Source organism: Leptidea sinapis, chromosome 35 (assembly GCF_905404315.1).
Source record: "Leptidea sinapis chromosome 35, ilLepSina1.1, whole genome shotgun sequence".
NCBI classification, from domain to species: domain Eukaryota; kingdom Metazoa; phylum Arthropoda; class Insecta; order Lepidoptera; family Pieridae; genus Leptidea; species Leptidea sinapis.
In genome coordinates, this window is record NC_066299.1 from 8,492,895 (window position 1) to 8,519,670 (window position 26,776).

A 26,776-nucleotide genomic window follows, 5' to 3' on the forward strand; every position below is an offset into this window, starting at 1 on the left:
GTTTTGATCGTAAAGGTTACGAGGACGATGTTCTGCTTGTCTCAATACAATAATAATGTGTCAGAGTAATTATTCACATAAATCATTACAATTGAAGGTGTTTGATGATTAATTATATGTCAGCATGTCAATCGCACCTTTGATACAAGCTACCTTGTCACCTCAAGTCACCTGCCATATTTTGTAGGTAAAAAATAATTAAACTCGATACTCGCCCACGTGGTAAAGAAATCACTGGGTCACTAGAAGCTAGTTTCGTGTGATCAGTTACGATAGATTTGATTCATAACTTACGTGGGCGTTTGTAACACAAGGTCGACGTACTCAAATTTGCGGTACCTTTATTTGCATGTATGTTGGTCGTAAGAAAAAATGACACGATTAGTCTGTCTGTTGTATAGAGATGCGAAATAGCAACAAGGTCAGGCTGCTCTCTCCGTTACTGGGTAAGTGTAACGCCTAAAATCAACTTCGCGTATGATAAATTGTTTATTGTGATTTAGATAAGTGTCGTTTGAGTGCTTTCCTGTGTTGGACGAGTGAAAGCTCATTACATTAACGACCAAGGATTTAGGATATCGATTGTGAAAAATAGATGATACCGTAAGCGAATAAATTGATCGTGTCACATTTGTTTCGATTGTCAGCAACTGTGTTAAATTATGTTGTTTGTTTTTAATTCAACTAATCAGTTGTTTTCACGATATTTATTTAAATAAGAGTTTGACAATCATTGTGAGCGGTAATCTATAGTGTTAAATATAGGTCAATAAACATTGCACATAGCGTAATAGACATGTGATAGCACCTTTAACACAAACCTTCTTAAACTTTATATAATAATGAATGTAATAAATGTGTTAATATAATCAACAATTTAATTAGTCTTTAACGGGAGATGGTCAGGTTCAGTTGACTTGATTGCAAATAATAAATTCGCAGCAAACTTAATAATATTATGTGGTGATAGTTGATACCACCATGCTAATAGGATATACTAATAGGATACTGTTTTGACTAGGACAGTTTTGACATTTCTGCGTTAAATAGGCTAGGTCCGGGTCCGTTGGCCGAATTAATTGCCAGCGTTTGGGTTTTGAGTAACTTTGATAAGATACGTGAGAAGTACTTTGTACAATATCAGATAATATAGGGCCCGCAAATCAAGTTTCTAACACCTTTCCACTTTCGCACGACACGCCACAAGTTAGGATATCATCCTCACCATCTGGATGTGCGGCGGTCCTCCACAGTGCGGTTTTCAAGGAGCTTTCTTCCACGTACTACAAAGCTGTGGAATGATATTCCTTGTGCGGTGTTTCCGGGACGATACGACATGGGTACCTTCAAAAAAAGCGCATACACCTTCCTTAAAGGCCGGCAACGCTCCTGTGATTCCTCTGGTGTTGCAAGAGATTGTGGGCGGCGGTGATCACTTAACAACAGGTGACCCGTACGCTCGTTTGTCCTCCTATTCCATAAAAAAAACCTAACACTATTTACCTTTATACAAAGCAACATTAGTAGTCAAAAGCTTAACTTTTGTTTTGTTATGAACAAATAATATTATATAAACGTTACGTAACTATGTAACAGTGGCAGGATCAAGAAAACGTAATACTAATTATTTTACCCTAATATAAGCCACACTATGTAAGCAGTAAATTTTAACATTCTGAAATAGAATTTTAAAATATACGCAAATTAAAAGTTACTCGCGAGTTATTTTTATATATTACTAGCTGACCCGACAGACGTTGTTCTGTATATAATAAATAAATTAATGTTTTTTGTGAGTTTGTCAATAATATATCATAACATCAAGAATTACTTCGTAAAATATGCACCCTGCTGTCGTAATGAAATTGTTTCACAGCAGAACTGTCAAACCATGCGTAAATTAATTCTCTCATAGAAATTATGTATGGACACATCAAAGGAAAAACAAATTTGTTGTTTTTATTTAATCTTAGCATTTTCCTATTTATTCCCTTTTAAACCTTCTCTGGACTTCCACAAATAATTCAAGACCTAAATTTTCCAAATCGGTCCAGCCATTTTAGCGAGACTAACGAACAGCAATTCATTTTTATATATATGGATTAACTTATCAAGGAGGTTGTTTTTAAATTTAAATTATATATTAATATAATGTATTCTGTTATGATATGTATTTGTTACAATTCTTAAAAAAATCATTAAAAAAAAAATATGTATTGAGGACTCATAAAAACATACAGCAACTGTAGTTTTTATTTCGGTTTCAATAAAAAGCATAGCGTAGACATTGAGAGTCGTATATACGAATGAGTCACAGACAGAATCAAGTTATCGGCACACGAGCTCACAGCCGCAGGCCGCAACCGCCAATATTATCTACACGAGCATGTCTGCGTATTGCGCTACTCAATCACACCACTTTCACACTTGGTCGCCCACGCGCCCCCGCGCTCGCAACGTTCAAACAATCCGCGTTCAATATACTGCTGTCTACAAATTAAGGATTAGCAAAGGTCAAAAATGAATGCGTGATTAGAATCGTTCATTCATATTCATTTATTTGCTATTAAATAGGGTGCTGCACTTTGGTCTTACAATAGTTGAAAGTATCTCCTGTTTAGCCATTACCAATTGCATGCATACTAAGGCTGAGATGTATGGCGTTCTTTAGACTTTGCTCAGACTTTACTTACATTAATATTAGCTGAGTGTGATAAAAAGCGAACTTAACTTTTGTATTGGGCTAACTTGAGCTCAGCTTAATTTCATTATCACATCGAAAAAAGGATTATGCGGTAAGCTTTCATGCGGCTAAGTTTTACATAAGTAAAGTCTAAGCAGTGGGGCAGTAAAGTCCTCGAGTGGCGATAACGTACCGGAAGACGAAGTGTTGGTATGCCCCCCGATAAAATGGACCCACGATCTGGCCTCCTCCATCCAATTTACTCCGGTGATCCTGATCGAATGGAAGATAAATTGGATGAGTGCAGCGCAGGTCGGATCGTCGTGGAGATCTTTGTAGAGGCTATTGTCCAGCAGTGGACTCCTTCGGCTGCTGATGATGATGAAAGTCTGAGCTCGCTCTATAGATCTCAGCCTTAGCCTTTGTCAAAACTTTATTACTGTATAAAGTAACTTATTTTATATGAAGATATATATGTTGAAAAGGGTAATCAGGAATCTTTTTGAAAATTTTCATGCCCATCCAGTAACAATTTTTCTTATGCTCAGATATATTATTCATTTGAAAGTATAGGTATACATACATATTATATACAATAAAAAAGTCTCCTAGGCAGAAGAAGTTACAGATTTCCATTCGCTATGGTCCTGATATACTTCTATGGGTTTTTTTTTAAAGTCAAACATGCTTTATTCGAACAGTCGTTAGCTAAGCGCTTTTGAATGTTCACTATAATTTTTTTTTAACTGACTTCAAAAAAGGAGGAGGTTCTCAATTCGTCGGTATGTTTTTTCATTTGAAAGCTGGTGCTTCCCGTGTGGTCGCATTGCAATTTGGTCCAGATCTGACGAATGGCATCCATGAGAAACCCATAAAAGTCTTAAGTTTGCTATAAGTATTTGCGCGATAAATAAACGAATAACTCAATATCGCGCCAACCGATTTTAATGGTTTTTTTTATTGGAAATGACATACTTCAAAGGTAGTTTGGTGAGAGTTTGGTTTGGATCCTTGACAAAGTAACGCAACTCTTCAATTCTTAGGAGTAAATTAACGGTACTCGGCCGAATCTTTTTTATGCTCTCTTAAGAATATAACATTTTTTGGCGATGTTAGCTGTCGTATCACAGCTATTCGACAAGAATTGGATTAAGCCTCGTCTAGTATTGGAATACTGGATCTTGAAATCTCGAGCGATTGCAAATTCCGTGGCCATCTGGAAGGCAACATAAATAGAGCATGGCTATGCTTCAAGCCAGCCCACAAAGCGCTGGTCCAGCCACATATGGAATATTACGCAGAGCTGCTCGAATTATCGGGAATGTAGAGTGCTATGAACGGCTAGATCACTTGGCGTTGGATAGAGATGTCGCCTTGTTGCGTGTCTTCTATCGCATCTATCTCGAGGAGTGTTTCATAGAGCTGTATCACCTGATTCCTGCTGCCGAATTCCACCTTCGCACGACACGTCAGAAATTACGATATTTCCTGCACCATCTGGATGTTGTAGCATTCCTCCATAGTGCGGCTTTCAAGAAATTTTCTTTAAACAAGGCTGTGAAATGTGCTTCCTTGTGCAGCCTATACGACATGAGTACCTTCAAAGAAGCGCTTACATCTTTCTAAAAGGCCGGCAACGGTCCTGTGATTCCTCTGATGACCCGGTACGGTCGTTATTTCTCCTCTTCCATAAAGTAAAAAAATGTTAAGTGAATATGTATTTAAATGGATTGTCTACCACAGAGTTATTTATTTTCTTTATATAAAGTAAATAATCAGTTATAAGCTTAGTTGTGCCTCTGTAATGTTCAGCTTTATTGAAAAGAAGTGGCAAGAAACTCATTCACACATGTATGGATGTAACAAATATTCAAACGCTTCGGCTTTCTAAATAAATTCAAAAAAAATAAGCAAAGTATTAAACTCAATTGCAGTAGGTTACTACGAACAAAAGAAAGAACAGTATTTGAGAAGATATATAAGATAATGTTTAATTAAGTATTAAATGTAGCGAGTGTATAATCAAGGCCAAAGGTCTCGCTCGAGCCAGACCCAACTTAAAATGGCGTCACTGATGTCTGGCACCGGATTACGTGCCACGTAAATGACGTTATGAAACTTTCACGCCTACCTCTTTTATTTCATCTATGAATCAGTGATGTGATACCAAAAATGGATTTTGTAAGACCTGTTATGTTATAGCCATGCAATACCGCATAACTATGACGCATTTGTATGTTATACGAGTCTTCTAGATCCGCATTTTGAAGGTTCATGATATGTCGGAAAGGCCGCCAATACTTCTGTGATGTCTTCTTGTGTGATAAGAGCACAGAATAGGTAAAAAACATTAGAATGGCCGTAACGCGTAATTTGTATGGGAACCACTGTCGCCACTCAATGATATACTACACGCCCTAGACACGCCCTAGTCAAATTAACACAAGTATTCGCACACATACGTATCCACTTACGCAGCCCTATTATTGGTCAACACATAGATAATTGGCCAGCACACGCCTACTTTTGACAGCTAACGCCTATGAAGTTTCTTATTTCTTTAGTAAATCTGGGTGCATGAGTATAGTGATATGCCATGTATAAGGAACAACTCGACTATCAATAATCGGTTTTGACATTTCAATCGAATTATATTATAGAAAAATTAATACACATGGGTTCTTTATTGATAAAATATATTTTATTTACAGTACTGATTGCGGGTCAGCCCTACATGGTCAGCTGACAGCGATAACATCTGTTATTCAAAAAAAAAAATATAGGCAAATCACAAATAGTATCTATTGACTCCAAGATTGTGACAATACTGCAGCCAGTCTGTTTCTACTGCCAGTCAGCCATTTTGTAACAAGTATGAGTTCTGACTCCACGTTTTATTTTTTAAATCGCTTTAGGACTCGGCAATACGGTCACAGAGCACTGGATCCCCGACAGGTCGAGCAGCTCTACCATTTACGCCAAGTAAAATTGTTACCTTATTGCAAAATGCCAGTCTTAAGGTTACTACAGATGACTGGTGTAGGTAAAGTCGAGGAACACAATAAATATAAATAAAAAGACTAGGAACGAGATATCCTCTTCGACAGAGTTTGTGAATAAGATTTAATTATCAACATTAGGTATAATACCAGTAGTGGGTAGTGATGAACGATGATGATGATGGTAAAAATATTGAATGAAATTTAGTTTTTGCTCCTATATTGTATAAAAAATTATTTTAAGTTCTAATTCTTTATGGCACCTAAGCGCCCATTCACAATTTTTTACGACTAACACGGATTGACTACTGATAGAAAAATATGCACGAGGCGGAATTGTTCTAAAATATTAATAATTTATTATTATTTTGATAAATAAGAAATTGTTCAAAATTAAAAAATCTATACCTTATAAAAAAATGCAACTGTCGATTGCAAGTTCTATGAGTTAAACACTACCCCCATACCTAGTGAATTGTCAAAAGTATCAAACTATATTTGTCAGACCATAGTGGTTGACAAATGAAAAAATGCTATCGATATTTCTGTCGATAATTTAGATCAATGTATTAAAATAAATTTTATAATATTTGAATATCATAAAAAACTTTACTTCTTTTAAATGTATTTATAATGTTACCTACATTATAAATACATTTAAAAGAAGTTACATGTAATTTTTATGTCAATGTATTATATAGTATTTCTATTTTTGTTAATTTAAAATATAACTGATGAATTTCACATTTTCCAAATATTTTTAATGTACAGATTTGACTCAGAATCTTATTAGTATATATATAATTACTTAACAAATTAGTATATATATAAATAAATATATATTTATATACACTAGCTGACCCAGCAAACGTTGTATTGCCGATATTAAAATCGCGATACAAGGGTGAATTTGAAGTTGTATGTATTTTTTGTGCTGACTCATAATCCAACAAATTTAAAAAAAATGTCAAAAAAATAAAAAAAAAAAAAATTTCGTGTGGACCACCCTTAACATTTAGGGGTATGACAAATAGATGTTCGCCGATTCTTAGACCTACTCAATATGCTCACAAAATTTCATGAGAATCGGTCAAGCCGTTTCGGAGGAGTACGGGAACGAACATTGTGACACTAGAATTTTATATATAAGAAGTAACTGACCCAGCAAACGTTGTAGTGTCAATTAAGGTAATAAAAAAAAAATTGGGGTATAAAAAATAGATGACGACCTATTCTCAGACCTACCAAATATATCACACATAATACTACAATAATTATTGTATTCTATTGCCATCTTGCAACCTTTTTGCGGATCAGTGGATGGAACAGATTATTACAAAAATCGTTATACGAAAAACGTGTTGATCGTAGACGGGTGAAATTAGAAGTTGTATGTATTTTTAAAGGCTAAATCATAATAAAATAAAAACCAAAAAAATATATTTAGGTTACATAATATACTTATCATTTACGGGTATGAAAAAGATAAGATAGAAGGATGCACTCTTCGTCTAAGGTATCGATCGATATAGAAGATGGATTGACAGTCTACATAGAGGTGGTTGTCAAATGTCAAATATTGTGGTTGCGTTCAGAAATTTAATTTATGACAAAACTTAAAATTTATCAATCAACATAAAAAAAATCTGATAGATAGTTAACAACTATAGTTAATCTACCAACTATAGATAACTAAAATTAAGTTTAATTTTACTTCTTGAGAAAGTAAGAAAGATATAAAGATTCTACTAAGTTATTCATTTTAAACTATTCTTTCAATTTGATTTCTGACCCACGGGAACACATGAAAGGAAATACAAATTTTTGTTTTTATTTATTTTTTCCGAGAAATTTCATATTTATATACCTTTTAAACCTTTTCTGGACTTCCACAAATAATTAAAGACGCAATTAGCAAAATCGGTCCAGCTGTTCTCGAGTTTTAGCGAGACTAACGAACAGCAATTCATTTTTATACATATAGATTATATTATTAATTTTTATTAATAGCACAGTACGGCATTATAACACTATCGTAGCTACGTTCCTGACGCACTTTAAACATGAACTACATGCAGTCAAAAAAACTACCAGCGGTTAACGCATTAAATGGTTTAAGCATGATTGTTTAATCATAGTGACGGCGTGGCTTTTGTGTCCACATTACCCTTTCAGCCTTTTTTACATATTCCGTGTATATACAAATGTGTAATACTTAATATCGACATTGTTTACAATTAGGTACAACCCTATCGATACGCATCCTTTGATATATTTAATAATTACCAATATCTCTTGTATTTGAAGGTTTTTGGACTTTCCGATGAAAAGAAACTTCCTTCTCGGGCTACATTACACACCAGGCTTTTCGACGCGTTATTGTAGTGCAAGACGGCAAAATTCATCATTTTCGCGGAGTTTCATACGTTATAACAATAAGAGCGCGACTGTCAGCCGATGAAGCTAGTTTCAGTGAGATATGGATCTGTCGAACATCTACGCGGCGTGCCTGCCCCACCCACTAGGCAAGAGAGTGTGGACAGCGGTGTTTAGTTAATATCAGGTGACTTTCCCTCATTTGTTCCCTGATTGTAAAAGAATATATCATTTACACAATTGGATATGATGTCGCTTAATAATAAGAAAACGAATAATAATAATTGATATAAAATAACCTGAAATGGAAATTTGCTGGACACAAAATAAGAAGTAAGACGGAAAAATGTACTAAAGAAGTGAGAGAATGTTGTCCAATTTATAAAATGAGGGATAAAGAAAGACAGCATCGTAGATGGAAAGATGACACTCAAAAGATGGCAGATGCGACTTGTATGAGGAAAACAAGAGATAGATCTTTGTGAGGAAATCTTAGGGAAGCCTATCCTGGTAAGCAAGGCAATCTAAAAACCAGTGTCTAACTCAGTAAATAGGTACATATAGGTACTTTTGCTTAGACAAACAAATTATAACACTAACTAGATTTAAGATAAAAAATATAACTCTACTTATAGATTATTAATAAAGGCTAATATTATTATTATATCGCTTGGCAAGAAGATGACAGGCCGCTTCGAGCACAAGAAACTCCCATCTACAGGTCTCAATCAGTCCGTCAGGTTGAAATACTGTCTCGGATGGTAATACATTATCAAATACTTCTTGAATGTAAAGACCTCCATACAAGAAGGAACTAACATTTGGGTGGACATGGATTTAAAACGGAATTCATTGAAACTTCCTCCTTCAAAGATATAAAAGTTATGGGACCTTCAAATTTGAAGCATACCCCCAACACTTAGGGTAACAACAATTTCTCAATCTTACTGATGTCCCTGTAGGATGGGTTAGGACAGTTATGGTCTACTCCTAGCACTGATCTATTAAACTTCATTAGTGGACCCTCTACAGAATCCTACAGGATGTAATTGATTAATGTGACCAGGCCTTATTCCTTAACTATAACAGATATAAAAAAACTTTAAACTGATATCGAAAGTACGTTACCTAATTTGTAATTAGACATCAATCACTTTTTAAAATTAAACCAGAAGTATCCAAAAATTTGATATTATACTCCCATACATTAGGTAACGTTCTTTCGATATCAATTTTGAGTTTTTTCTTTATGGAAAAGGAGGACAAACGAGCGTACGGGTACTGGTGTTAAGTGATCACCGCTGCCCACATTCTCTTGCAACACAAGAGGAATCACAGGTGCGTTGCCGGCCTTTAAGGAATTTTTTGATATCTATAATAGTTACAGAATAATCGCCTGGTCACATCTAACGATTACACTTTGTATACGAGCATACAAACGAACAATCAGTGACTTTTTTATGTTTTACTCATATCACTCGAGAATAAAACTCAGTACAGATCAGAATTAAAAATTACAAAGTTACAGTTTAAAAACTTTCGACGTATTTGTTCAAAAATAATTTAAAATTAAATTACATAAAATATCTGTTAAGAGTGCAATTCAAACGAAGAGGCTTTAATTAGCCTCCTTACATGCAACATTTGCAAAGAAAATATAAATGAACTTTTTGCTCTCTCATTGGCGATAAAAGTGCAAAAAAATTATTTAAAAAATACCCATATTCAAGACGATAGCCTTAATGGTTACAGATATTATCGTATGAACAACCGAAACAAAGTTGCATTTTGAACAATCAAGTTTGTAAAGCACTGCGTACAAATACCAACAAACCCATATTTTAATACTCAATGAATCGTATTTCTTATGCAAATAAACAATCATATTGTTATAACGGTTTAATCTCGTAAGCCATCTATAAATAATCGTAATAGAGAGACATTTGTCATGTATTGAGTCGGTAATAGGCTCTGGAGATATTGTCAAGTTACACCAAGCAGCTTCCGTTAGCGGGGTCTAGACGTAAGCCGCCCACGTCGATGCCTGACCTGTATTGAATACTATAGTAGACTACCAGGCGACTTATTGCTGCATTTCATTCACATTTAGACTAACAATATTTTTTAATGCTTTCGAAATATGCGGAAATCAGTGCATCTTAACTTCCTTATTTATTACTAACGAATATCGCTAACAAGGTAAGCACACTGAGAAAATATTCATATCATATCAGCCGGAAGATGTCCTCTGCTGGACCTTTGTCCAAAGTTCCCATCCCCAAAGTTCTCCACGATGATTGGTCTTGCGCTACCCTCATCCAACGTATTTGTTGTAGTGGGGGCCCTACCAACACTACGTCTTCCGGTACGCGGTAGACATTCGAGGATTTTACGGCCCCAACGGCAACGGCGTAACTCACAAACCTCGAGATAATGAGGTACTTGTGTAGAAATTGTGTGCAAAATGACGACAATACGAGTAAATAAAAAATCTCACAGTGAATAATTATAGCCTTATATTTTGTTTAAAGACAGCGCTTACGTATTTTCTTTGACGCGAGTGTTACACATTTAAATAAAACACTTTTTAAAGGATTAAAATGCGTGTAATTGTGACCGTCTTTTTACATTAGACGTCCGATAATGTGCTCTATTCGCAATACAAATAATTCAATGACATTTCATTACATTATATTATTATTACATTAATGAAAATTTATACAATGAGTGGGTACAACGTTTGCCGGTAACACTTCTATGTGTTGAAATATTAATAATCGCGTTATAAATTCGGAAATAGAAATAGCAAATGAATTTGATAAATTCTTCTGCGAAATCCCAATTATTACGACCAAAGAGTTAAACTCTCCACCAAAAGCAGCACAGGATATGTTTAAATTAAACGTATCAGAATGTTTCATTGATTTTAAATTAAAGTAGTTTAGTAACTCGAATTCTTCGCGAGTACAATAAGTTTAACGATACCAATTCAGAACTTGATATATTCGGTAGTGGGCTGGTCAGGCTTAAAGAAAGTGTTGTTAAAAACGTAGCTGATACTCAATCTGCATTTGTTTAATAAGTAGGTTTTCTTTTTTTTCGTCTCCATTATTTTAATTAATAAGTTAAATTTATAATTTGTACTTTCATTTTTTATTTTGTTTTTATTGTAGTAATTTTTATGTCCACCATAATTGTCCTATACTTTAAAAATTATATTGTACAAGATGTGGTGTGCTTTAATAAATAAATAAATAAGTATGTTAAAGGTAGCGATATAATAAAAATCTTCAAATCCATTTACATAATAAATACAAAAGACCTATGGGGCCATTCGACTAATATTGTAAAAAACATACAAAACATCATAGCACCTGATTGCATTAGCAATAATATTTAACGAATGCATAGATGAGGGTGTGTATGTGGACCCTAATAAAATACTGCAAAGTTATACCTTCATTTAAAAAGGGCAGTTCTTTTGACCCTGCTAATTTTAGGCCTATTTCAGTGCTGCCTGTTTTTAGTAAAACTTTTGAAAAAACTTTGGTTCAGCAGGTACATTGCATTAAAAGCACATTTAAGCGAAACAGTTCAGATAGTTGACGTAAACGGCAAACGGTCCTTGGGTAAATCTCTAGGAAAAGGTGTTCCCCAGGGTTCTATTCTCGGTTATTTCTTGTTGCTAATATATATTAACGATGTACCGTTTGTGGCAAATGATAGCCATGAGGTTGTATTGTTTGCTGATACTTTCCTTATTTTTAAAATGATTTCATTGAAGCAGCAAATTACTGATCTTTATTGTCAATAGTCATAAAAATTTATCGTATATATAATTTTAGGACACAAAATTTATTTATTACATTGATTTCTAATTTATATAGGGTCCTGCGAACATTTATTTTTTATTTTTATAAGATTCTAATTATTGGTGTACTTATTTACCACAAAACACGGCATTTGTTTTTATAATTCAAAATGTAGGCATCGATAGCTTTGATGCCGATACCATCCGAAGACATGTGTACGGCTACTATTTACGGAAGGATTATCCAACAAGCAAAAGATAGTGCAATCACTGAAGGAAGCTGGATTATTCTTCAGTGGTTAAGTTCTTTAACGAAGATTTTGAAGACCGTTGGATTTCGATACAAACAATGTAACAAACGCAAAATATTGATGGAAAGATTTGATATCGTGATGGCAAGATATAGTTTTTTACGGCAAGTGAAAGAAATTGAAAATTGGCAAAATGTTGTGTTTTTGGATGAAACATGTCTTAATGCTAACCATACTATGAACCGTTGTTGGACCAATGAAACTGCAGCTTCTATGTACGTCCAAAGTTCCTGTTGGAAAAGGATCACAACTTATTATTTGTCACGCTGGAACCATCAACGGGTTTGTCGAAGGTTCTCTCATGGCTTTTGCGTCAAAAATCACTGGAGACTATCATGACGAAATGAATGGAGAAAAGTTTACTGAATGGTTTACTTACCTCAATGTTGTGTAGCCTCCCTGAACCATCTATTATAATTATGGACAACGCCCCATACCACTCCATGCAAATTGACAAGACACCTGCCCAATCCCGAAAGAAAGCTGACATAGTCGCATGGCTTCAAAAAATGGCGTAGATGCAAACATGAATATGTTAAAAGCGGAAATAGTACGTCTTTTAAAAGAAATCAAACCAACCAAGATCCTCATTGACGAAATAGCGTTAGATCATGGGCACAGAGTTATACGGTTACCGCCTTACCATTGTGAATATAATGCAATTGAGTTGATGTAGGCTCAAATTAAGGGATATGCTGCAAGACGCAATACAGAACCCCCATTTACCACAACAAAAATGCTAAAAATATTAGAAGAAGCATGTGAACATGTGACTAAAGGAGACTGGGAAAAGGTTGTAAATAGAACTGTTAAATTAATAAAGGAAGATTATGAAAAAGATGTGAAAATAGATAATATTTTAGAAAACGAACTTATAATTAATGCAGGTGATAACAGTGACGACAGTGAAAATAGCAGTATGGACATATCTAATTAAATCTGGCCTTTGTTACATCTTTTTCTGGTCTTTTTTTGTATTCATATGTTTCTTATGTGTATATAAAGTATGTATATTCATTTTCATTCGAATATTCAGTTCGTTCAAATATATTAAGTAAACATTTATATTTTTGTTTTATTAAACCTTTTTAATCAGGTACTACTTGCAACAAAAACTAATAGATTTGATTATATTTTTTTCGAGAATAAATTGATATGTCACACCACTATTATAATATGTCAAAACGGCCATCATAGCGTGCCGCTAGTATAGTTTTGCGGCATACATCATTAGAATGGTTAGAGAGTACACAAATGCTGCTACCGCCAATGATATTTAAAAGTATAGATAGGTTACATAGACAAAAATCGGTGTTTGAAAATTATACACTTACGCACACATGAATAATTTAACATTGCAATAGCACACTACATTACAATTACACGTCAAAGAAGGATAGTAAATGCAATTATCGCAAGCGAAAAAGAGATAACTCTAATTTGCTAATTGCTTCGTATTTGTATAGAGAAAATACAGTTAATTCATCAGATATGATTTTTTACCGTACACCGTGATTTATGCCTAAATTACGGTTCATTAGTGCGTTCATGTAGTAAAAGTAAAAGCTATAAAGTAGTAAAACTGTATTGGAATTAGGTAGATAATCGTTTATAAAAAAATAATTTAATATCGATTATAATATATAGCCACATTGATGATATCAATTATTTCTACATAAAATAATGAAAAACATACAGACACCAAAACAAAAACGAAAGGTATCTACAGTAAGGGTCCCATTTTTATAATTCTACTAATGACGGCTCCCAAAAAGTTTTAAGATTACAATTATTATTTTTTGTATCTTATATTATTTATGAATGTCTTTTTAGTGAGGGTTTATTACAATAAGGTAATGGGAAGAAATTGATCCATTGATTCTTCTGCAGTTAGCAAGGGATATACTGAAAGGGACAGTGTAACTGAAAAAACCCCTACGTAAACAAATAGCACTCACTGTCTACATCCGCTACCTACCCTAAAACTTGTTTCAGTAGTTTGATAGTTCAACTACCTATATACGCACTTGTTTATTAAAAATTATTACATTTACTGCAACAATTACCTTTTTACATACTTTCCTAAAATATTCTAACTCGATCATACCGCAACAGACAGCATCAATATTTTGTCATTTCTGTACGTTAATCTATGATCGGCTTGGCGTCATACTTAACATATTTATTTTATTAGATAAATAATGAAATGAAATAAAATGTTATAATTCATGATTTCTTAACTGTGGTATGTAATTCAATGTTTTTTTTTACTTTCGTATCATCAGTGCATCTTTCCATAACACAAGGCGGCATTTTAATGTTTTACCTATATCAAATTGTAAGCAATTCTGTCAATAACAAACGCGTGTTTTCGTATCGAGAGAGCGACTACGACCAAAGGAACCAATTCACTCAATTTAGGAGATTGATTTTCGGCGCGTTTGTGACATATCTACCTCTTTTAATACTATAATATCATTGGCCGCTAGATTAGTGTACTTCAGTTATTTTCACAGCATCATGACGTACCAAAATATATATTATGCTGTGGGGTCATACTGCTGACATTGATATAGTGTTTGCTCTGCAAAAGAGAGCTGTCCGTGCTATACATCAGCTTGGTTATAGACTGTCACTCAAAAAAATAAATGTTATGACTGTTCATTGTACATTTATGAAAAATTAATAAACTTTGGAAAAAAATCATCACCTTTTTGCTCTAAGTAGTGATTTTCATTATTATAACAATATGAAATAAGGGATTGCTTGTAACTGTATAAACCTTAAAATATTTTGTAATTTTTATATTTATATATAAACTTTATAAAGTCCCAGTCACTGTTCAGGCATTGTCTATGAATGAAATGAAATTTCTTTATTAATTTAAGTAGAATTTGTACGCTTACGAAAGTCAAATTTGATGCAATCAAAAGCTACTTACAAAACTCTTTTATAATGAATTTAACGAAAATAAAAGATATTGTCTCAATTTTATCTCCGGTTTTATTCTTATAATGATCTATTATACGTTAAATATAAATTTTAATAAATGGCGCTGTTTTATTATTTATGTTTCATTCGAAATCATAGGAAGGAATAGGAGTGAAAGTACCGTAACAAGAATAAGCTGAATTATAAACTCAAAAGAATATGATGTGTCATATAAGTGCTAAATGTAATTGCGACAATATAGGTTATTCAACGTATAATAATATATTTAAAACACAATTTGCCATATACTATCAAGAAAGCTATTTATTTTCATTGCCGCCCCCGCAGTTCGTTCAATTGTTCGGTCGAAGTGAATATTCCGAGTCCACGTTACCGTATTGAATGAAGGGACGTTCCTTAGGCTTTCGATTTGTTCAGGTGATGAATGGACTATAACTCGACACCGCAACTACATAAGCCGGTTGTTATTTGCTTAATGCGGAAATATTTATTTATTATGCTTGTTGAGATTGAGAATAGATGGAGTCGACATTTGTATAATAAAATTTATACATTATACATATACAATTTTTTTTTATTAAGCAAAGTCTAAGAATTATAACGCATCTGTTGACAGTAAGGAATTATTCCTTGTCTATTCACACAGTCTAGTGACTATTCTCATGGTCTTTTTCACTGTTACTATACATTATTTTTTCTTTTCACACTGTAAGGCTTGTGTTATTATTTTATTGAAATTGTATAACCACGGCTGTATTTTGAATTTGAGAAGGTAAATTTAAATATAAAATAAAGTCAAATTGCGCAGTATATATAATTATGTAAGTATCATGTTAGCTAGGGATGACCTATGGTATATTGATACGGGCAGTGCAGCAGATAATGACACCAACTTTGTGCTGCAGAAGAGGATTATACGCGCTATTGATAACATACATTCTAAATAATCATCAAGAGAAAATTTTAAAGAAATAATCAATTTGACTGCTGCTTCTCAATATATTCTTGATAATGTTCTATAACATGTTCATCAGCAAATTAACGAATTTGCTGTCTCAGTTTCTAAACTGTGACAATCATAATGTTAACACGAGGAACAAATATAAACTTGTTATACCTATTACTCGCTTACTTACAGTTAGTAAGTCTTTTATTGAGAGATTTAGATGCTTTTACGATATGATCCCAGAAAATGTACAAAACAAATGTGTCACAAAATTTAAAAGAATTGATAAAAACCTTTGGGTTGTAAAGGTTACTATAACATAAATGACTTTCTTAATTGAGCGAACGATCTCAGACTATTTAATTATACGAACCTACAATATATTATATTGTAACGAAATTAAGAAAAAAAATAAGTGGTAGTCTAATCCTATTTTGATAAAAATATTTGTATTTGAACTTGACGTTTACGACCATAGTTTCAATACATGTCGTGTTTACCTATTATTACTTATACAGTTAGTGAGAGTATTATTTTAATAACTATTGATAGACCTAAAACAAGATAATTACATTATATAATAATTAATTGTATACTATATAATATTTAAAAATGAAGGAAAGGAAATGATTTTATTGATAAACAAAAATTATAGGCATGTAAGTGATGAAAATTCAATATATCATATAATGTGTAGCTAAATAAAGCTTGGCTAAATCTCGTAATGGTAACTGGGGCGTAAATATTGTGCTTACACTTCAAGATAATGAACTATCGATACTGGTCACGTTTTCATCACCTGAAGTCACTTTAAATTAACTCTTAGTGTAAAATTTTACGTTTTATTCTTACATAATTATTTATATGTCCAGATAGATTCTCTTGCTGCAACGCATAACAATAACAGCTACGTCTCAATCTCACAATACGCCACTTTCTTCTAGTCTGCGTGCGGTTCTGAAAATAGAGGCTATGAGTTTTTTTCTGCTTTCATAATTTAACTAAAGGCATACGTTATCTAAGGTTGCATTTATTTTCTTGTTAAAGAGGCTATTGGATCTACAAAGATGCTTTTTGGCGTTCATATACATATAAATCAGGTTAATAGAGGAAATAAATAGAGAAATTTACGACAAATAGTAATATTATCGTAGAGGAGGAGAAAACATTTTTCGTATATTCCAACTGACACTAAAACAGCAAATAAATAAGAGGGGGCAATGGTCTAAACTATTTATTTTACAATGATAACAGATATATTTTTGATCTTCATAACGATTTGTTAACACTTCATAGCCCTTTGATTTGTTTGCAAAACTTTTGTTAATTTCCTAAATTGTCGCTTGAAAATGACATTTATTATAAAAATAATATTTATTTACTTTGCACATCTGTTTGGGTCATAGGATTACACCATCTTACCATCTTATCTTTTATTTCACCTGATTTGGTCTAGTAGATTAGTGTTTAATTGGACGGACAGACAGACAGAGTCCAGGTTTTTAAGGGTTCCGTTTTTTCATTGTTTGTAGGGAACCTTAAAAATATTTCATTATAATATAATAAAGTCAGTATTGTATTACATGTAGATAATCTTCAGAACGAGAATAATATTTACTTTTATTGACAATAATTACGATAGTTTTCTTCGGGCTCGTGAGTAACCTCGACGTAGGTTGCACTACCTACATTTGATAGTAATCTCAAAAGCCCCCGCTGTGTTTCGCAAACCTAAGGTCCTTCGCGTTTTCAACAATATCATGGACTATTGTCCCTTTATATATCTCATGAATGAATATATATTTATAGAATACTAAATTTTCAAACAAATTTATTTGTACCGAAAATTTTTGGGACAGTGCTTTATTTAAACCAGTTATCTTTGCCGAAGCATAAAATGATAGGGAAGTCCTAGTTTCAGATTCTTAAAAGTTATTGTGTGTATATATATGTATGGATATGTACATATTTATTTATTTATAATCGCTTATAAAATGCTCACAGAAGACATCATTATCTATTTAGATAATGATGTCTTCTGTAAATAACATGTTATTTATTTAAATAACATGTTATTGTCAAATAAAAAGGTCCTTGAAATCTGCACAGCGGATTGTATTGTATATTGTATATTTTTGTATTTAATTTTTATTTTTGTTAAATTGCATAAAGATTGATGGTAATTTTAGCTGCGTCATCTGTGCTTTGCACTTTGGTCTCAGTCGCTAGTAGCCGATACCAATGTACTAAAATCATTGAATAATAAATAAATGGAACTCAAATAAGAAACAAATAATAATTTTAAGTTTTTTTTTGTATTAGAGGCAAATGGCTTAACCGATGGATGTTTCTAGACATACCAAGACGTGTTACCGGCCCTTGAATTAGGACAATGCTTAAAGGTTGCCCTTATCCCTAAAGTCGTATCGGTTCGGTAATACATCAGCCTGCAAAGTGACTGTGCGAGGTAAAAATTAGAATAATGCCAGTCACACAATCGATACATACAGCATTTGAGACTGAATTCGCGCCCGATATAGCTGTCCTATATAGTTTATGACTAATTTTACAAGTAATCTATTTTTAGCTCTTTGACTATCAACACATGTGATATATTGACGCCACTGATTTCAGTTATCTGTTATGATATAATTTAGTCAATAATCTGTGACGTACACATAATCAAATAACGATTCATGAACGGAATACTCTTATCTATAGGAAACGTAGTGCAATGGACAACGGTTTCTGACGCGCTTGCTAACGTATGTTTGCAAAAGCTTTTTCATATCTATTGCCTTATATGGGCAACGTTGTATTGCTTGATTCATATTACTAGTAAGGCAAGTTCAAATAATGTTTGATTGACGTAAGTTGTATACTTTGAATTTTTTTGACTCTGTGGAGGTTTCATCATGTAGATAATGTATTAAAGAGCACTGCAAAAGCATCTTCATTGATTAACGAGAGTGTTACACATTTAAATAAAACACTTTTGAAATGATTAAAACTCATACAATTGTAACTGTGTTTTAAATTAGTTTTTGCCTTTGCAAAATGTTCATTTTTATTATTATTTTAGCTAACCCGACGGTTCGTGACCTTTTCAGAGCACCTTTTCAGGGGGATTGCGTTTGACAGTAGTCCCCAGGGTCAGGGACCCCTGAAAACGTGCTCTGAAAATATCACAAACCGTCGGGCTAGCGAAAATAATAAAAGAGATGCAATTTTTCCAAAGGCACAAAACACAGTTACAATTTCACGCGTCTTAATCCTTCAAAAAGTTTTTTATTTAAGGAACTGCAAAAACCATCTCTGACGTACCTTCCATGATTAAATCAGAGATGTACAGAAAAACACAAAAATTAATACAAAGAGTTCAGAATGTGTGCGCCCGTTTCTGTTTTAATATCCCTTTGAGAGCCCATGTAACACCTTACTTAAATAGACACTCAATCCTTAAAATGAGACACAGGTGCAAATTCCATCTCACTTGTCTTCTCTTTGATGTCATTAAGTATAAAGCTCCTTCATATTTGTATGATAAGTTGTTATGGGCATCAAGTCGTCGTTCTCAAGGCACACGGCAATGTGCAACGCAGCTTTTGACACATGCCACAGCTACTTCCAGAGGAAGCTTCCGATTCTCGTCAGCCAAAATATGGAATAATATCCCCCCTCCAATAAGGAACCTCCAATATAAACTAGGTTTTCGTAGTAAACTCAAAGTGTTCGTTAATACTCATCTAAAAGTACAGGAAACTCTTTTACTTGACACTAGCGCTATTTAAAAATAAATTACACGACCTGTTATTGTCATGAGTTCTTTTTAGAAAGCTCCCTCTAAAAAGCTATTTTTAGTACGTGCTAAATAATACATTTAACCCTTTATCAATGATATTTTTTTATGGAAAAGGAGGACATTCGAGCGTACGGGTACCTGGTGATAAGTAGTCACCGCCACCCACATTCTCTTGCAACACTAGAGGAATCACAGAAGCGTTGCAGGCCTTTAAGGAATGTGTATGAGCTTTTTTTGAAGGTATCCATGTCGTATCGTCCCGAAAACAAGGAAACTCATTTCACAACTCTATTGTTCGTGGTAGAAAGTTCCTTGAAAACCGCACAGTAGAGGAACGTCACACATCCAGTTGGTGGGGATGATACGTGGGTAACACTGAAAATGTTTAGAACTGTCCAGTTAGAAACATTGCTCATGAAATTTTTTTTGAAATTCAATTTTAGAACTCTTTGGTAACCTAATGTAGTATATTGCATTCATTTGTCATTTGTTTTTGTGAATTGGCGGCAAATCTAAAACTCTTGTTACACGTGAAAATGAACCTTAAGTTTCTTTAGAGGATCGGCCAACTAAAGTAAGGAAAGGAAGAAGTCAAGGAAAAAAGATGATTGCCTCATTCTTTGGTCGGAAAGGCCATTTCGAGACATTTGTGCTAGAAACTGGAAGGATAGTTACTGCAGACTGGTATGTCAATCGCTGTTTGCCTGTTGTATTGGAAAAAATTCGACAGCAGCGCCCTCGAAGCAGGATCCTCCTTCACTACGACAATGCTTCAGCGCACTCCGCAAAACGGGCTGTTGAATATTTGACTATGGCAGGTGTCGAGATAATGAATCATCCGCCATACAGTCCTGACCTGGCACCCTGCGACTTTTATTTATTCCCAAGAACTAAAGATAAAATTCGAGGTATACGCTTTACGAGCCCTGAAGATGCGGTGAAAGCGTACGAAATGTCATAGAAGATATCCCTAAGGAAGAATAGGCCCACTGCTTTTCTCAGTGGTTCCATCGAATGCGACGATGTGTAGAGAGGAACGGAGATTACTTCGAAAAACAATAAAAGTATTGGCAACTTTCTACATTAAGCCGTTTTTCATTTTCAAAACATTTTCTGTGTTACCTAGGTATCCTAAATTTGGCCTGTCGTGCGAAGGTTGAATTCGGCGGCAAGAATCATTTGAAACAGCTCTTCAGAATACTTCTCGTGATAAATGCGGTAGAAGATCCACAATGAAACAATTTTTTGATTATTTTTGGATCAATTAATTTAACAACTAAATACCGGTGGGGCAACGTCGGCTTAATCTGTATCTGTGAAGTGCGGTATTAGTTTGTTAATTATTGTAGTGGTAGGAATAAAATATACAAAAACTGACAGTCGTAATACATTCAAAAGTGAGAACTTCTTAGGTTTTCATATTACGTCAACAATATATTTGGGTTTATAAGAAATATAAGGAATTTGAAATTATTTTATGATCGTCATAATTTTTTTTATTTATTGCAATGTTTTAAGTGAAAAGTAAGATCTTTGTAATAACAATTAAATTTGAAAGTATTTTTGAAACATGTAGATTTTATAATATTTTATGAAATATATTCTCAACACGACATTAAATTTTTGAAATTCCTGTTGAATATCGAATGCACGAACAGCGAGACTTAAGAACGTAGAGTAGTTTGGCAAACTTTTCGTATTGTCCGCTCTATACCGCTATATACTTAAATCCCTTATGAGTGACGGTAGCCTTTGCTCTATCTCCATACAAAAAGGGCACAACGTGCCTAATCAATCAATCATGAAATCAGTTTTCACTTCAAAATCCGATTTGAAACTCGTATTTGCGTCTTGTAACTAAAACATATCGAAATAATAAGGCCCTGTTCAAACAGAATTGTATTTTTTTAGGGAAACGCGATGAGAAGTGGTAAGGCCATAGACATCCACAACATCAGGGATTAAGAGATGCGTTGCCAGCCTTTAAGTTGGGAGAATGCTCTGAGTAATATCGGTTCGGGAAAACAAGAGAAATACCGCCGCCATACTTGATATTAATATCTGCTGCGAAATTTAATAACAATAGTCCTGGATCATGAGAATTTTTATCGATATATCGATAACTACTGGAGTATTTTTTGGATACTAAGCACTTAATGGGTATTACATAGATATTCCCGGAATTAATTATGGGCAGAAAAAATTGTTGAAAATATCTAAATTTTGAAAATTACTACAAGGAGAAAATAATAATTTATTAAAATTAACTTTAAAAAAAATATCTTAAAGTTGAATTTTAAATCCGTTCTAAAAATCTATATTAAAAACATTATTGTTTTGCTTAGCTCTAAATATTAGTCTGAACACGCTTTCAATTACTTCAAAAGAACATCATTTATGTTTTGGTAGCCAAGTAGCTAATGTCAGTGAACTTAAAACATTACCTTATTTGAATATATTGCGCGTGCGCACCGCAAAGCTTTCGAATGCGAACGATATCCGTTACCGTAGACCTAGAAGGTAATGTAATGTGATACGGTTTTTATAAAAATAATAGCTGTTGAGATAAGGTATTTATGCATACGACTAATGTGTGCTAATTAACAGCACTTGATAGTAATTTTAATATATAATTTAACATTTTTAATTAAAGTGCTATGTTAATCTTAATAATTGTGCACAACTAAAAACTTTAAATCAAATCAAAAGGCAAAGCGATATTTATTCTGGTAATTAAATATTCATAAAAATACGGTTTCACTTATCCTGAAGGCGAATCACTCAATTCGATTTTGTAATCGCAACAAGATTTAACTGAAATATTGCAACAACTATTAAAAGGCATAAAAGGCATTTATTTTCTCAAAATTGATTCCTTTATTATTCTTTTTGATGTCATTTCTAATATACTAGATACTACTACCGCTTCGAAAACAAATGGCGCTCTGACAGAGAAGAAGCGGCGCAAGAAACTCTCCCAGCATTCTTTTTTTGCGCTCTTTTTAATAAAAATATATAATATTGTACTTTCATTGCTTTTGCTATAAAATAAGCATAACCTAGTCCTAGGCTGTCCGATCACTTAGATATTCAGAAGTGGAGTAATAGTGACGATTTTTGTGAACGTATATTAAGTTTTCATAAATGTACTGACAATAAACATTCATAATATTTATTTCTTTAAATTTTTCTTTGAGAGACTGTCTATAACCAAGCTGGTATACAGCACGAACAGCTCTCTTTTGCAGAGCAAACACAATGTCAATGTCAACAGCATGACCCCACAGTAAAATACCGTACGTCATGATGCTGTGAAAATAACTGAAGTACACCAAACTAGCGGTCGCAACATTAGTGCACTCTCTAATCTTTCTAATAGCATATGCCGCAGAACTGAGTCTATCTGCTAGTTGGGCAATATGTGGACCCCACTGAAGCTTTTTATCTAACGTGATACCCAAAAAGACCACCACAAGTTCCTGTCCACAAGTTCAAAATCTGGTCATTTATAAGTACGTTGGTTTGTACCTCCGCAGTGTTTGGTGTAATGAACCGTAAACACTTGGTTTTTTTACTGTTTAAGTGCAGATTATTCGTTTCAAACCAACGCACTATCTTTGAGAGTGCATTGTTTACCTCGTCATCAATATCTACACGTCGCTTCACTTTAAAAATAAAGTGAAGTATCATCAGCAAACAATACAATCTCATGGCTATCATGTGCCACAAACGGTAGATCGTGAATATATATATATGTATGTATATATATATATATATATATATATATATATATATTTAGTTTTAGGAGTAAAGTTTAATGGTGGACGCAGTCAAATGCTTTGGACAAATCACAATAAATGCCCAATGCGTTCTGTGACTTTTCCCAGGCGTCAAAAATGTGCTCAATGAGTCTAGTCCATTAATTGTTGATAAGCCCCTAGTGAAACCAAATTTATTTTTGTTCAATAATTTACAAAAATGCATATGTAGCTGCTGAAGCAAAAGTTTTTAATTTTTTTTACTAAAAACATGCAGCACTGAAATAGGCCTGAAATTAGCAGGATCAAAAGAACTGCCCGATTTAAGCAAAGGTATAACTTTGCTGTATTTCATGAGGTCAAGGAACACACCCTCATCTATGCATTCGTTAAATATTATTGCTAATTCATGTGCTATAATGACAAGTATGTATTTTACAATATTAGTCGAATGGCTCCATAGGTCCTTTGTATTTTTTAGGTTAATTAATTTGAAGATTTTTAGTATATACCGCTACCTTTAACATACTTAAATTTCAAATCAATGGAAGATACTGGTACGTGTAATTTAAGCATAATATCATGTGCTGCTTTTGGTGAAGAGTTTTGGTCTTTGGTCGTGATAATTGGGATTTCGGAGAAGTATTTATCAAATTCATTTGCAATTTCTATTTCCGAATTTATGACGCGATTATTAATATTTAAACACATAGAGGTGTTACGGCACGTCGATCTACCACTTTCATTGTTAATTGCATTTCAAGTTGCTTTTACTTTATTATTACTGTTTTTAATTTTATCCCAAAGTTATGGGACATCCTGTATTCACCCTTCATGAAGGGAAAGTACCTTAAATATCGAAGATAGGCTATTTTACTGAAAGAAGACTTTATGTTATTTTTAAAAGTTACTTAAGTTAAAGTTACTTCTGCATTCAAAGATTTTCTAAAAATTACTTGCCTCGTCTGGGAATCGAACCGACTGAAATGTAAAAAAAGAAAACACCCCTACTTTTATAATGCAAATCGAAAGAATGGCCAAAAACTAATAACTCTTCTTAAGTAACATAGTATTTTAAAAGAAAGGAGCAAAGTAAAATGAATGTTTTCCTACTTAGATTGGTACGAATGGACCGATTAGATGGCCGGCCAGATCCCCGGACCTTACACCATTAGATTTCTTCTTTTGGGGATACGTGAAAGATATCCTATACAAAAAACGAAACGAGAACGTGGGCGAGTTACAAACAGAATTGTGCCATATCATATCGAATATTCACCATAAAATGATAAGAAAATCAACAGGCAGCGGACTCATTAAAAGATTTACGTAAGACAAGAGGGATCACATTTTGAGCATTTAATTAATTAATTTAAATAAAAAATACCCACTTAATTGACTACTTTCTTTTAGAATACTATGTTACTAAAGGAGAGTAATTAGTTTTTGGCCATTCTTTCGATTGGCATCATAAAAGTAGGTGTGTGTTTTTTTTTAAATTTAAGTCAGTTCGATTCCCAGACGAAGCAAGTAATTTTTAGAAAATCTTTGAATGCAGAATTACTAACTTTTAAAAATAACATAAAGTCTTCTTTCAGTAAAATAGCCTAACTTCGATATTTAAGGTACTTTCCCTTCATGTCCCATAACTTTGGGACACCCTGTATATATATATATATAGTATTAATTTTTATATCATATTTAACACATAAATTATTTAGAGTTGAATAGAAATATATTAGTTTATGGTTAAGGTTTTTTAGGTCACATAATATATTGAACAACACTTGGTTAACGTCATGAAGCTACATCAGTTCGTTAAGGGTCTTTGACATAGGGAAAAGGATTGATAAGAAAATCATAGACTAACTAAATTTCAAATATGCCATTTAACGTTGCCTGCGCAGAACTGCTCAACAATCAAGTATTATTGATTTCTATATAATAATAATAATATTGACACACTTTTTACCCAAATTATCTTGCCCCAAGTTAAGCATATATAGCCTGTATTATGGGTTACAAGACAATGATTTATTTAATACAATATATAATAAACATAAACATCCATATTCATCATATTAATGCTTGTACCTACCGGGATTCGAACCCGGGACCTCTAGCTAATAATAATATAATCTATATATATAGATATATATATCTATATATATAATCTTGAATCTGTGTTCAGTGAGTCCTAGTATACTGTCTGGTGTTTCATTGTTAAATTGAATAGCCCTTTTTAAGGAGCCCTTGACCCTAGCCTAGCTTAATAATTATACGGCATATAAATTTTATTCTCTCTTCTTGAATAAAATGAATTCAAATCACTATTTATCTTGAGTTATATTTTTTATAATAGACATATTCATGTATATTATGTATTCTAATGGTTTAATGCATTGCTTACTGAATAAATACTTTTATAAGTCATAATGACAATAATGAATGTCAAAGATTAACTCTACTTCTAAAAACTGAGCCTGAACGAGAAGACGACTTCATCTTCCTCGTACTACAAAGCTGTGGAATGAGCTTCCTTGTGCGGTGTTTCCGGGACGATACGACATGGGTACCTTCAAAAAAAGCGCGTACACCTTCCTTTAAGGCCGGCAACGCTCCTGTTATTCCTCTGGTGTTGCAAGAGATTGTGGGCGGCGGTGATCACTTAACAACAGATGACCCGTACGCTCGTTTGTCATCCTATTCCATAAAAAAAAAGAAAGTGGCAAGAAACTCATTGCCACTTTTAAAATCTATATTTTCTGTTTCAGCATTTTACATTATATTTTATACAATGTATGTGAACTGATGCATCAAAATTACTCAAAAATTTTGACTTACTTGTGTGTAAGTAAAAAAAAGGGGTTGATCATAAAAAACCTCAAAAGAGTAACGAGTGCAGAAGGTGTTTTAATTCGCATTCACTGTAAAAAGTAAAGGTATTTCATGATATTACACATCTGTAAGGTTTTCACAGTTGTGTTCCCGGACAGGGGTTGTCATGCTCACTTAAATGGTCACCCTACATAGTAGTGATTTTAAAGTTCATTTGCTGTTGATCGCATCTTACATAGGTAAGATTTAATAGTATAATAACCCCAGTTACATTTTCGAGTAGTTATACAATTTATGTAC